Source organism: Myxocyprinus asiaticus, chromosome 7 (genome assembly GCF_019703515.2).
Source record: "Myxocyprinus asiaticus isolate MX2 ecotype Aquarium Trade chromosome 7, UBuf_Myxa_2, whole genome shotgun sequence".
Lineage (NCBI taxonomy): Eukaryota > Metazoa > Chordata > Actinopteri > Cypriniformes > Catostomidae > Myxocyprinus > Myxocyprinus asiaticus.
The window spans coordinates 36220140-36230427 of record NC_059350.1 but is presented as its reverse complement, the minus strand read 5'-3'; the positions used below and the strand labels follow the sequence as shown (position 1 = coordinate 36230427).

Sequence of the window (10288 nt, the reverse complement as noted above, 5' to 3'; positions counted from 1 at the left end):
GTGGGTGAGAAACAGATCAATATTTAAGTCCTTTTTTTTCTATAAATTGTCCTCACATGGTGAAATGCGCAAAGAATGCGAATCGCCAAAAACAAAAAACAAAAATGTGAAAGTGACAGTGAAAGTGAAGGTGGAGATTGATAGTAAAAAGGACTTAAATATTGATCTGTTTCTCACCCACACTTATCATATCGCTTCTGAAGACATGGTTTAAACCACTGAAGTATTATAGATTACTTTTATGCTTCCTTTTTGGAGCTTCAAAGTCCTGGCCACCATTCACTTGCATTGAACCAACAGAGCTGAGATATTTTTCTAAAAATTTCAGTTTGTGTTCAGCAGAAGAAAGTCATACACTTCTAGGATGGCATGAGGGTGAGTAAATGAAAAGAGAATTTTCATTTTTGGGTGAACTATCCCTTTAACGTGGCCAATATCACTAATTTTCTTACATTTAATTAGTGACCTAGAAAAAGTACAATAGCGCCAATAGTGCATAACCTTAAATATATATTCTTCATTTTGTGTCATTACCTTTTGAAACTATTTCTGTTTATTTTTAAGGGTTTAATAAAAAGGAAAAAGACAAAGAAAGACAATGATTTACAATGCGGTCTCATCTCAGACTTCAGAATCAGGAATGAAATAACATCAGATATGTAGTTTCACTCTTTACCATTAGAGGGGGCCCCATATGCAGTACCCTTTCCATAGATACAATAGAAATGTACTATTCATTATGAAAGACTCATGTTTATCCAGCTACATTTTTATTAAAAAGTTCATAAAAAGTTTTTAAATGTCATAAAACTGTGTGAAACCCAACGCAATATTAATTGAAGAGTGGAACTGTATATGAGTACAAAAGTAGAACAACTGATATTGAATCATTTGTTGAAGAAGAAAAATCGGTAGCATTTTAAAATAAGGTTCTAAAGGTGACGTGGTGTCAGAGTGAAACACAAAATTACATGATAATGACAACCTTTGGATATGAACTTAAATTACATATTCATCCCCCAAAACCTTGTAAAATTAAGTATCATGAACTAACAATGAACAATATATTTTTACTGCATTAATTAATCTGAGTAAAGTTAAAGTTAAATTATAAAAATACAATTGTTCATTTGTTAGTTCATGTTAGTTCATAATGCATTAACTAATTTTAACATGTACAACTTTTTATTTTTAAAATGAATTAGTTTATTTTTAAATGAACTTTAACCAAGATTAATAAGTGCTAAAAAATTATTAATCATTGTTAGTTAAAGTTAACTAATGTTAATGAATACAACCTTATTGTAAAATGTCACCAGAAAAATCTAAGCTGCAACACAGCAACACTGTAGTATAACACTATATAGTGCTTAGTTTGTCAACACCAGAAAATTGTCATAAAATAGCAGTTTTCTGAATGGTTACTATACGAACAAATTATTTTAATTGAGTTTGAATGAAATGCTTGAATGAAATATTTTAGAATTTGCTCTTTGTGCTGTACTATTAGAACATGAATTTGACTTTGTGAACTTCATTCATCGCTGTTGAATTTGCACTTGAAATTGTCCTGCAGCTGCTGAGAAGTTCCCCAAAAGCCTTTTACCCTGATAATTACATACAGCACACTTGGTCATGATACCAGACAATAGTCTAACCTCATTTCCATACATTCCTAGAAACAATATAAGGTTGTTTTGCACCAGAGTGCTTTCCTTTATGTCTCTTCACCAGATCCAGTTTATCCAATGGATATTTACATCACGTAACATTTTAAGATTAAGCGCATACACTGTGGAAGGAATTCACTCCCATTTTCAAGATCGCTCAATGGCCATAATCCATTATGTTAGCAGTTAGTTAGCAGACACTTTTCATTCAAAGTGACTTAAAGCAGTCTACCGTAATTGCAGAGAGCAATCCTGGAGCACTGTGGTTAATTGCCTTGCTCCGGGGCACAGATTTTAATAACTGACTTTCCAGTGCCTGGGTCATCTCAACTGAACCTGTAATTATTTGGAATTTGCTGTGTAAATCCTGGACCATCTCTAGCCTATAGAAGTGCGAAAGGCAATTTGCTCACCAAAATCTAAGCTCCTTGAAAACATAAATTCTCCAGACAGGTTTTAAATCATCATATTTTTCATTTTAAGCTCATTTAGATGGGGAAAGGGTAAGAGTTGAGCTTTTATTAAATCCTCTTTGCCTTTCTTGGTTAATTATGTATTGGGGTCATATACATTCAAGCCAATCAGAGACAGATGAGAGGGAAATGTATGCGTCTTGAGGATGACCTAAAAGATGAGGTTAATAACAAGTCCATTTTCAGTCTCTCGTCTCTTGACGGACATCTTCAAACACAGCTTGTCACGTGGTTAACTGAGCCAGACCTGTTTTGTCCAATGAGCACTCATGGAGAGGTTCCAAAAAGTAAAAAATGCTCTTGACAGTATTAAATGAGATTTACTGCATATGTTTGTGTGTTCATGGTGGCTCTTGATTTGTTTTGATGAGAGCACGCTGTTTTTTCTGTGAGTTCTTTCGTTCTGGCTTCTGCTCTGTGTAGTCATCTATGAACACACACACACACACAAACTTTACTAACAACGTAAATGCTATGTTTATGAAACATTGTAATTTAAGTCATTTGTTCCAAGGTGTTTGTACGTACTTGGCTATATTTTGGGTACAAAAAAATACATAAAAAAAAAAATAGTCCCCAAAAGTTTTTGACAAGGCCTACCTTTAGGGATTGCATCATTTGGAAAATATAAATATAAAAAAATTTGAAACGTTTTCTTTAAGGGTGTGGGTTATATTTAGCCTGTAGAAATTATAGTTAGCTTTATGTAAAAACAATCCAAGTCTATGGTATTTCCCAATTTAGATAAGCTAAGTAAAGTAAATGTATGTGTTTGTATAAAGAAAGTGTGTTTACCTTGATAATCTGTATTATGTCTGTAGACAGCAGCCAGGCCGAATAAGCACATGATGGTAAAAGCAATGAAGATGAAGACCAACTCAAAACCTGAAAACGGCAGATCCATAACAAACACACACAATCACATCCCTATACACACACACACAAACACACACATACATACAGAGATGAAGGCAAGACTGTCAGTCATAATACAAAAAAAAAAATTAAAAAAAAAAAATAACAGGCCTAACATGAACTAATAGCATTAACCAGTTCATCTTGCTCTTAATAAGATTTCTTTGGCTACTAGAAAATATGAAAGTGAGGAAGATAGAAGCAGCTGAGATATACAGAATTGTGAAGACACACATATAAGACTGACTGAACAGAGAAAATCCATTACCAAGCTGCTTGTGCACACGATTAATACACTCCATTCAGCCGTTTATGCAGATGTGTAGTTGTGTGGATGTGTAAATGGAAATGCAGAAGAGCCTTTAAGGCCAACCAGTCTCTCAGCCAACCCCCAATTTAAAATAAGTTAGATTTTATTCTGTAAACCTTCACACTGAAAAAAATAATAATAAAAAGTGAGGTTTACTTAAAACCTAGGAAACAATTTCCACTAAAAATTGCTAGTAATTTTACAGACCATATTTTCAAGTAAATTCTACACACAATTCTTAATTAGAGCTTCTCAAGTAGAGTTTACTTTGCAATACTCTGTTTTAAGGAAATTTTACTAACCTTTTGTTTGTACATTTTACTCAAGCAATGTAGTACTGAATTGAGCCATGCTTTTAAAAGTGTACTGGCATTTCAATGCTTTTTGAACATACTTAATCATGTACTACATGACACACGGAAGCCTTCCACAGGGAAGCTTAATGCATGCTTTGTAGTCTATTAGACAACATCACCTTGCTTTAATGCTGTTAGAAACAAGATCTAGAGCTGCTCATGCAGACCTGAACACTTGGTGCATAATGCTAACAATCAAAAGATAATTTTTTTGATCACTAACAGGTAATTTTAAGAAGAAAATTAACTTCAGACTTCACAAAACAAAAAGTTGCCTAACATAATAACAAAATCAACAATAAAATTGGTGTAAATCAACTTGCAAACAGGGAAACTATGCAAGCTCATTAATTATTGAAGCCCGGTGCATGCTGGGAACACCAGCTTCGAAAAGTTAAAATTGACTTTTATTTACCTGTCAAACTATCAAATAAATATGACAAGGTTTTCCTCTTTAGGATTCATACATGTGGACACATTGTAAAGATAACTAAATAATATAATTCTTATAAGCTAGAACATACATTTGTACATGTTTGAATTGAGTACGTATATAGAATTTACTTAATATTTTCAAGTTCACACTTTAACTTATTCAATGTAGAAATAACTTAATCTTTTCTGCAATATTTACTTCACCAAAAAAAAAAATGTCAGTGTAGGTAACACTTTACATTAATGTTCCCTTTATTAAGGGTCTATAAAGGGGTTCATTAATGATTAATATGTCATTTATAAATGGATTATAAGTCCATTGATATGCAGTTATTGCCAAATAGTGAGCATTTTAACTTGTATGTTAAAAAATGGTTAATAAATACACTGTTTCATACTTATAAAAATCCAAAACATAAAATAGCCTAATTCATGATTTGTGTCACAATGCATCAGAAATATACTATTATAGTGAGAAGGATCATGTGAGATAAAATGGATCACTATTTGGTGGGTGTTACATGGAAGTCACCCTTTTTATGCATGTTGTTGTAAATGCTTATTAATGATTTATAATGCATTTGTAAATTAATTATTAGTCAATAATGAATCAAACCCATATCAAAGGGGACATTAATGTAAAGGGTTACCACACTTTATTAAAACTTTCATTAGTAACTTTAACAAACAGTATTACCTTCTATAATGCCAGATCATTAACGTACCAAATTTAGAAATACATTTTAAAATATATAGAATCTTTTTTATATTTAAAAAAAAAAAATTACATATGTTTTGTCCATTGCATATGCACGGACCCCTGCTGGATCCGCAGACCCTAGGTTTAATATTTACATTTTTACTGTGTCACTAACTACATTTGCAGACACTTAACGCTGTGTGCGAGAGAGAGAGAGAGAGAGAGAGAGAGAGAGAGGTGAGAATATTAAAGAGAATTATATACCTTGTTTTGCTCTACTTCACAGAATTGAATAACACCTCCTTCCGTTCATGCCACACACAGTTTATTAAAAATCCTTGTGTGTTAGAGCCTTGTGCTTTACAAGCTTCTCACACAAAGTAATCAAAGTTCACTTCTTCCTACTTCCTTACAGCTGGCAATAAACCACGTCACCTCTTTAATGTGCAAACACACCTTCATGCTTAAGAACAGACATGCACTTGCTGTCTTTATTGTTAACCTTGGTTTTGCAGCTGGAATCAGTCCAGGTGATGAGCTTGAAAGTCCAATGAAGGTAACGACATGCATGTCAGGTCATATGAGAGCACAGACACAACTCATGATGACTGATCCTGGAACAGTGTTGCAGAGTTCTTTGTATCCATAGGCTGTGATGATCCACCATGTTGTTTGTCCCAAATCAGTCTTCAGAAATCTCTTAATTAATAGATTCACGTCGCACAGAAATCATTGATCCTAAAATAGTCTTCTTTAAAAAACTGATCTCAAGTAATGTATGCTGCACAATAAATCCTAAGTCTTGAGAGGTGAAGGCTGTCTCAGACATTGATTGGCTCCTGAAGTCTCTCTTTGAAATCTTCACTGTCTTTATAGGAAAATAAGGGGGAGAACAAACCAAGAATGCCACGTCACAGTTGAAACTCGTTGGACTTGTTTGGTTAGACTGCCTATTGGGCTAATGCAAATGTGTGCAACGTGTACTTTTAAGGAAGAATGACAATAAACACACATTTCCATACAACACATGTGAATGCTTTTTCAATTGCTTCACAGATTGTATTTCTGATGTCCTACAATTTAACTTGTTCCTGTATTTAGTGGTGCCATGTATCACTATTACTATGCTCATACTTAGGGTTAGGGATTTAATCAAGCTATTAAGCCTAAGTATTAAACTTTGACTGTTCCGTCTGTGGTAGAGACATGAAAGAGAATTCAAATCATGCAGCTTGTTAAGGAGAGATGTGCTATTACTTTTTTAAGTAACAAAATAAATCAGAAACAAAATTTCACCTGATGGGTAATAAAAAAAATTCCATAGTCTTGAGCCATATCTTAGTATGAGAATATCATAGACACTTGGGGGTGGGTTCTTACATGGGCCAGTAAGCAACCACCTAGCAACCACATAGAAACGTGCTAAAAACCACTCAAAATACCTTAAGAGCATAGTAATGCTCTACCATCATTGTGGGGGAAAGCTTGCAAAGGCAAGCACCACTCACAATTTCTTCCAAAAAAAGTACAAATCTAGTTTCTATTGAAATAATTTTATACTAATCTCCTGAGACCTGAGCGTGACTGCTGTGTGCATTTTCCATTCCACTTTTTAATTTGTAACTAGTAGCCCCTATGAAACATGCAAAAAAATAAAAAATAAAAAATAAAATAGACTAAATGGTAAATTGATGTCCACATATGTGGACAGTGGGATTAAGTTGTGAAATTTTAAAATGTTAAATAATACAGAGTTTTAGAAAGTCTGATTTTTTTATCAAATTGTTTATTATGTTTCCAGTAGTGTTGGTTATTCATATTTTTAAGATGTTACAGACTTTACATCAGAAATTAGCATAAATAATTCTGATTCAAAGTAATGGCCAGCATCATCCAATTGCTGTCAACCATGTTAAAATAAAATTTTGCATTAAAAATTCATAATCTATGTACTGATTACCATTGTCCCATGTCTGCCAAACATGTTGAGTGGTCAAAACATCATCTGGAGCCTGAAAGTGAACTTTTGACCGGATGCTAGGAGTGAATGCACATGGCTGCACAGGAAAGCTATAGGATGCTCCTTTGCTCCCTAATTAGGAAATGACTTAACCTCCAGTGTGCTGTCTGTCTGCACTGGTCTCAGAACAGTTTGAAATGCACCTTATTTTCATCCTAACTCCGTATACACAGGGCTCGTGTTGAGGGGGGATGTGAGGGGATGCCATCCCCCTTGTTGCAAGAAATACCAAAAAGCATCCCCCTTGTAAAAACCCCATCCCCTCTTACAATCCCCTTTAGATCAATTGTGTCTTGTATTACTTAGAATGCAACAAAATATTTAATATTTAATTTGAATACGTTTGATAAATAACAGACTTTAAATAAGGGTGATTAGTCGGTCAGAATTAGATTTCGATCTGATGTGAGGTTGCCAGATTTTTATAGGTGAAATCCCCCAATCAGATCTCGACACTTGTACAGTTTGGAAATATTCTGCCAGGGAGACACTTTAGTCACGCAATCTGGCAACCCTGAGCAAGCAAGCTCTCTCTCCACTGCGAAAAGACGCTGGTTTTCTGAAAACATTAGCGGGGCGGGCTTAGCACTAGGCAAAGGTAGGCATCCGCCTAGGGCCCCCAGAAGACAAGGGCCCCCTAAAAATAGAAATAATATGCTTTGTTATTATCATTAATGCTAAATAACGTGTGCTAAAATTTTAAATATCACTGTTACAACACCGATATGATTGATATTGCTGTTATTTTCAGCACCATCAATGCAAGAAACCCCTTTCCCCCTCATATCAGGCTGTAGTGGAATATTCCAAGGTTTTTATGTGTCTACACAAGTTCATAAACAGGTAAAAGTTAGTGTGATTTCACTGTATACTCTGTTGCAAGTTACTTGTTAAGCTACATTGTTGCTAGTTCAGTTTGGTTTGAATTTGTGGAGAGAACAAATTATTTATTTTTTTTCTCCCAATTTGGAATGCCCAATTCCCAATGTGCTTTTTAAATCCTCGTGGTCGCATAGTGATCGCCTCAGTCTGGGTGGCGGAGGACGAATCCCAGTTGCCTCCGCATCTGAGACCGTCAACCCAACGAGCCAGATTGTGTTTTTATAATGTGTTGTCAGACATTATTAACAACTCTGACCCTGACTACCACCCCTGGAGTCACGAGTTCGAATCCAGGGTGTGCTGAGTGACTCCAGCCAGGTCTCCTAAGCAACAAAATTGGCCCGGTTGCTAGATAGGGTAGAGTCACATGGGGTAACTACCTCGTGGTCGTGATTAGGGGTTTTCGCTCTCAATGGGGCACTTGGTAAGTTGTGCATGGATCGTGGAGAGTAGCATGAGCCTCCAAATGCTGTGAGTCTCCGGGGTGTCATGCACAGCGAGCCACATGATAAGATGCGCGGGTTGACTGTCTCAGAAGCGCAGGCAAATGAGACTTGTCCTCCGCCACCCGGATTGAAGTGAGTAACCGTGCCACCATGAGGACCTACTAAGTAGTGGGAATTGGGCATTCCAAATTGGGAGAAAAAGGGGATAAAAAAAAAAAACAACAACTCTGGAATATCTGGAAATAAAGTGAATCAACAGAGAGTCTTTCTCAGATGCCATGTGTGTTGTTTTCACAAGCATTGCAGGAAAATTATGTTGCTGTGGAGAAAGCTACTTACTGACCGAGTCACGTATACGGGAGTAATGTACGCCGCCTATACAGTGCATGTAAACCGGAACGTTGTTTTCTTGCAATAACCCGCTTTCTCGCAATAAGCCACTTTCTGGTGTCCAAGTAACTTTAGTCAGTGATATCTTTCAGGGCACAGGAATACAGTGCATCCGGAAAGTATTCACAGCGCTTCACTTTTTCCACCTTATTCCAAAATGGATTAAATTAATTATTTTCCTCAAAATTCTACAAACAATACCCCATAATGACAACATGAAAGAAGTTTGTTTGAAATCTTTGCAAATTTACTAAAAATTAAAAACGAAAAAAGAAATCACATGTACATAAGTATTCACAGCCTTTGCCATGACACTCAAAATTAAGCTTAAGTGCATCCTGTTTCCACTGATCATCCTTGAGATGTTTCTACAACTTGATTGGAGTCCACCTCCGGTAAATTCAGTTGATTGGACATGATTTGGAAAGGCACACACCTGTCTATATAAGGTCCCACAGTTAACAGTGCATGTCAGAGCACAAACCAAGCCATGAAGTCCAAGGAATCGTCTGTAGACCTCCGAGACAGGATTGTATCGAGGCACAGATCTGGGGAAGGGTACAGAAAAATTTCTGCAGCATTGAAGGTCCCAATGAGCACAGTGGCCTCCATCATCCATAAATGGAAGAAGTTTGGAACCACCAGGACTCTTCCTAGTGCTGGCCGCCTGGCCAAACTGAGCGATCGGGGAGAAGGGCCTTAGTCAGGGAGGTGACCAAGAACCCGATGGTCACTCTGATAGAGCTCCAGCATTTCTCTGTGGAGAGAGGAGAACCTTCCAGAAGAACAACCATCTCTGCAGCACTCCACCAATCAGGCCTGTATGGTAGAGTGGCCAGACGGAAGCCACTCCTCAGTAAAAGGTACATGACAGCCCACCTGGAGTTTGCCAAAAGGCACCTGAAGGACTCTCAGACCATGAGAAACAAAGATTGAACTCTTTGGCCTGAATGGCAAGCATCATGTCTGGAGGAAACCAGGCACCGCTCATCACCTGGCCAATACCATCCCTACAGTGAAGCATGGTGGTGGCAGCATCATGCTGTGGGGATGTTTATCAGCAGCAGGAACTGGGAGACTAGTCAGGATCGAGGGAATGATGAATGCAGCAATGTACAGAGACATCCTTGATGAAAACCTGCTCCAGAGCGCTCTGGACCTCAGACTGGGTGAAGGTTCATCTTCCAACAGGACAACAACCCTAAGCACACAGCCAAGATAACAAAGGAGTAGCTCCGGGACAACTCTGTGAATGTCCCTGAGTGGCCCAGCCAGAGCCCAGACTTGAACCCGATTGAACATCTCTGGAGAGATCTGAAAATGGCTGTGCACCGATGATCCCCATCCAACCTGATGGAGCTTGAGAGGTCCTGCAAAGAAGAATGGGAGAAACTGCTCAAAAATAGGTGTGCCAAGCTTGTAGCATCAAACTCAAAAAGACTTGAGGCTGTAATTGGTGCCAAAGCTGCTTCAATAAAGTATTGAGCAAAGGCTGTGAATACTTATGTACATGTGATTTTTTTCATTTTTTTTTTTAATAAATTTGCAAAGATTTCAAACAAACTTCTTTCACGTTGTCATTATGGGGTATTGTTTGTAGAATTTTGAGGAAAATAATGAATTTAATCCATTTTGGAATAAGGCTGTAACATAACAAAATGTGGAAAAAGTGAAGCGCTGTGAATACTTTC

The 10288-nt window shown here is 36.9% G+C and overlaps 1 long non-coding RNA gene across 1 annotated transcript; it reads right to left on the bottom strand.

Annotated features, from left to right (window-relative positions):
* Positions 1 to 599: 599 nt before the first annotated feature.
* On the bottom strand, positions 600 to 5745 carry LOC127444385 (uncharacterized). Its single transcript, XR_007897801.1, has 3 exons — positions 5124 to 5745; positions 2939 to 3070; positions 600 to 2570 (listed from the first exon to the last, which is right to left on the bottom strand). It is a non-coding gene; the product is annotated as an uncharacterized LOC127444385 (long non-coding RNA).
* Positions 5746 to 10288: the final 4543 nt, after the last annotated feature.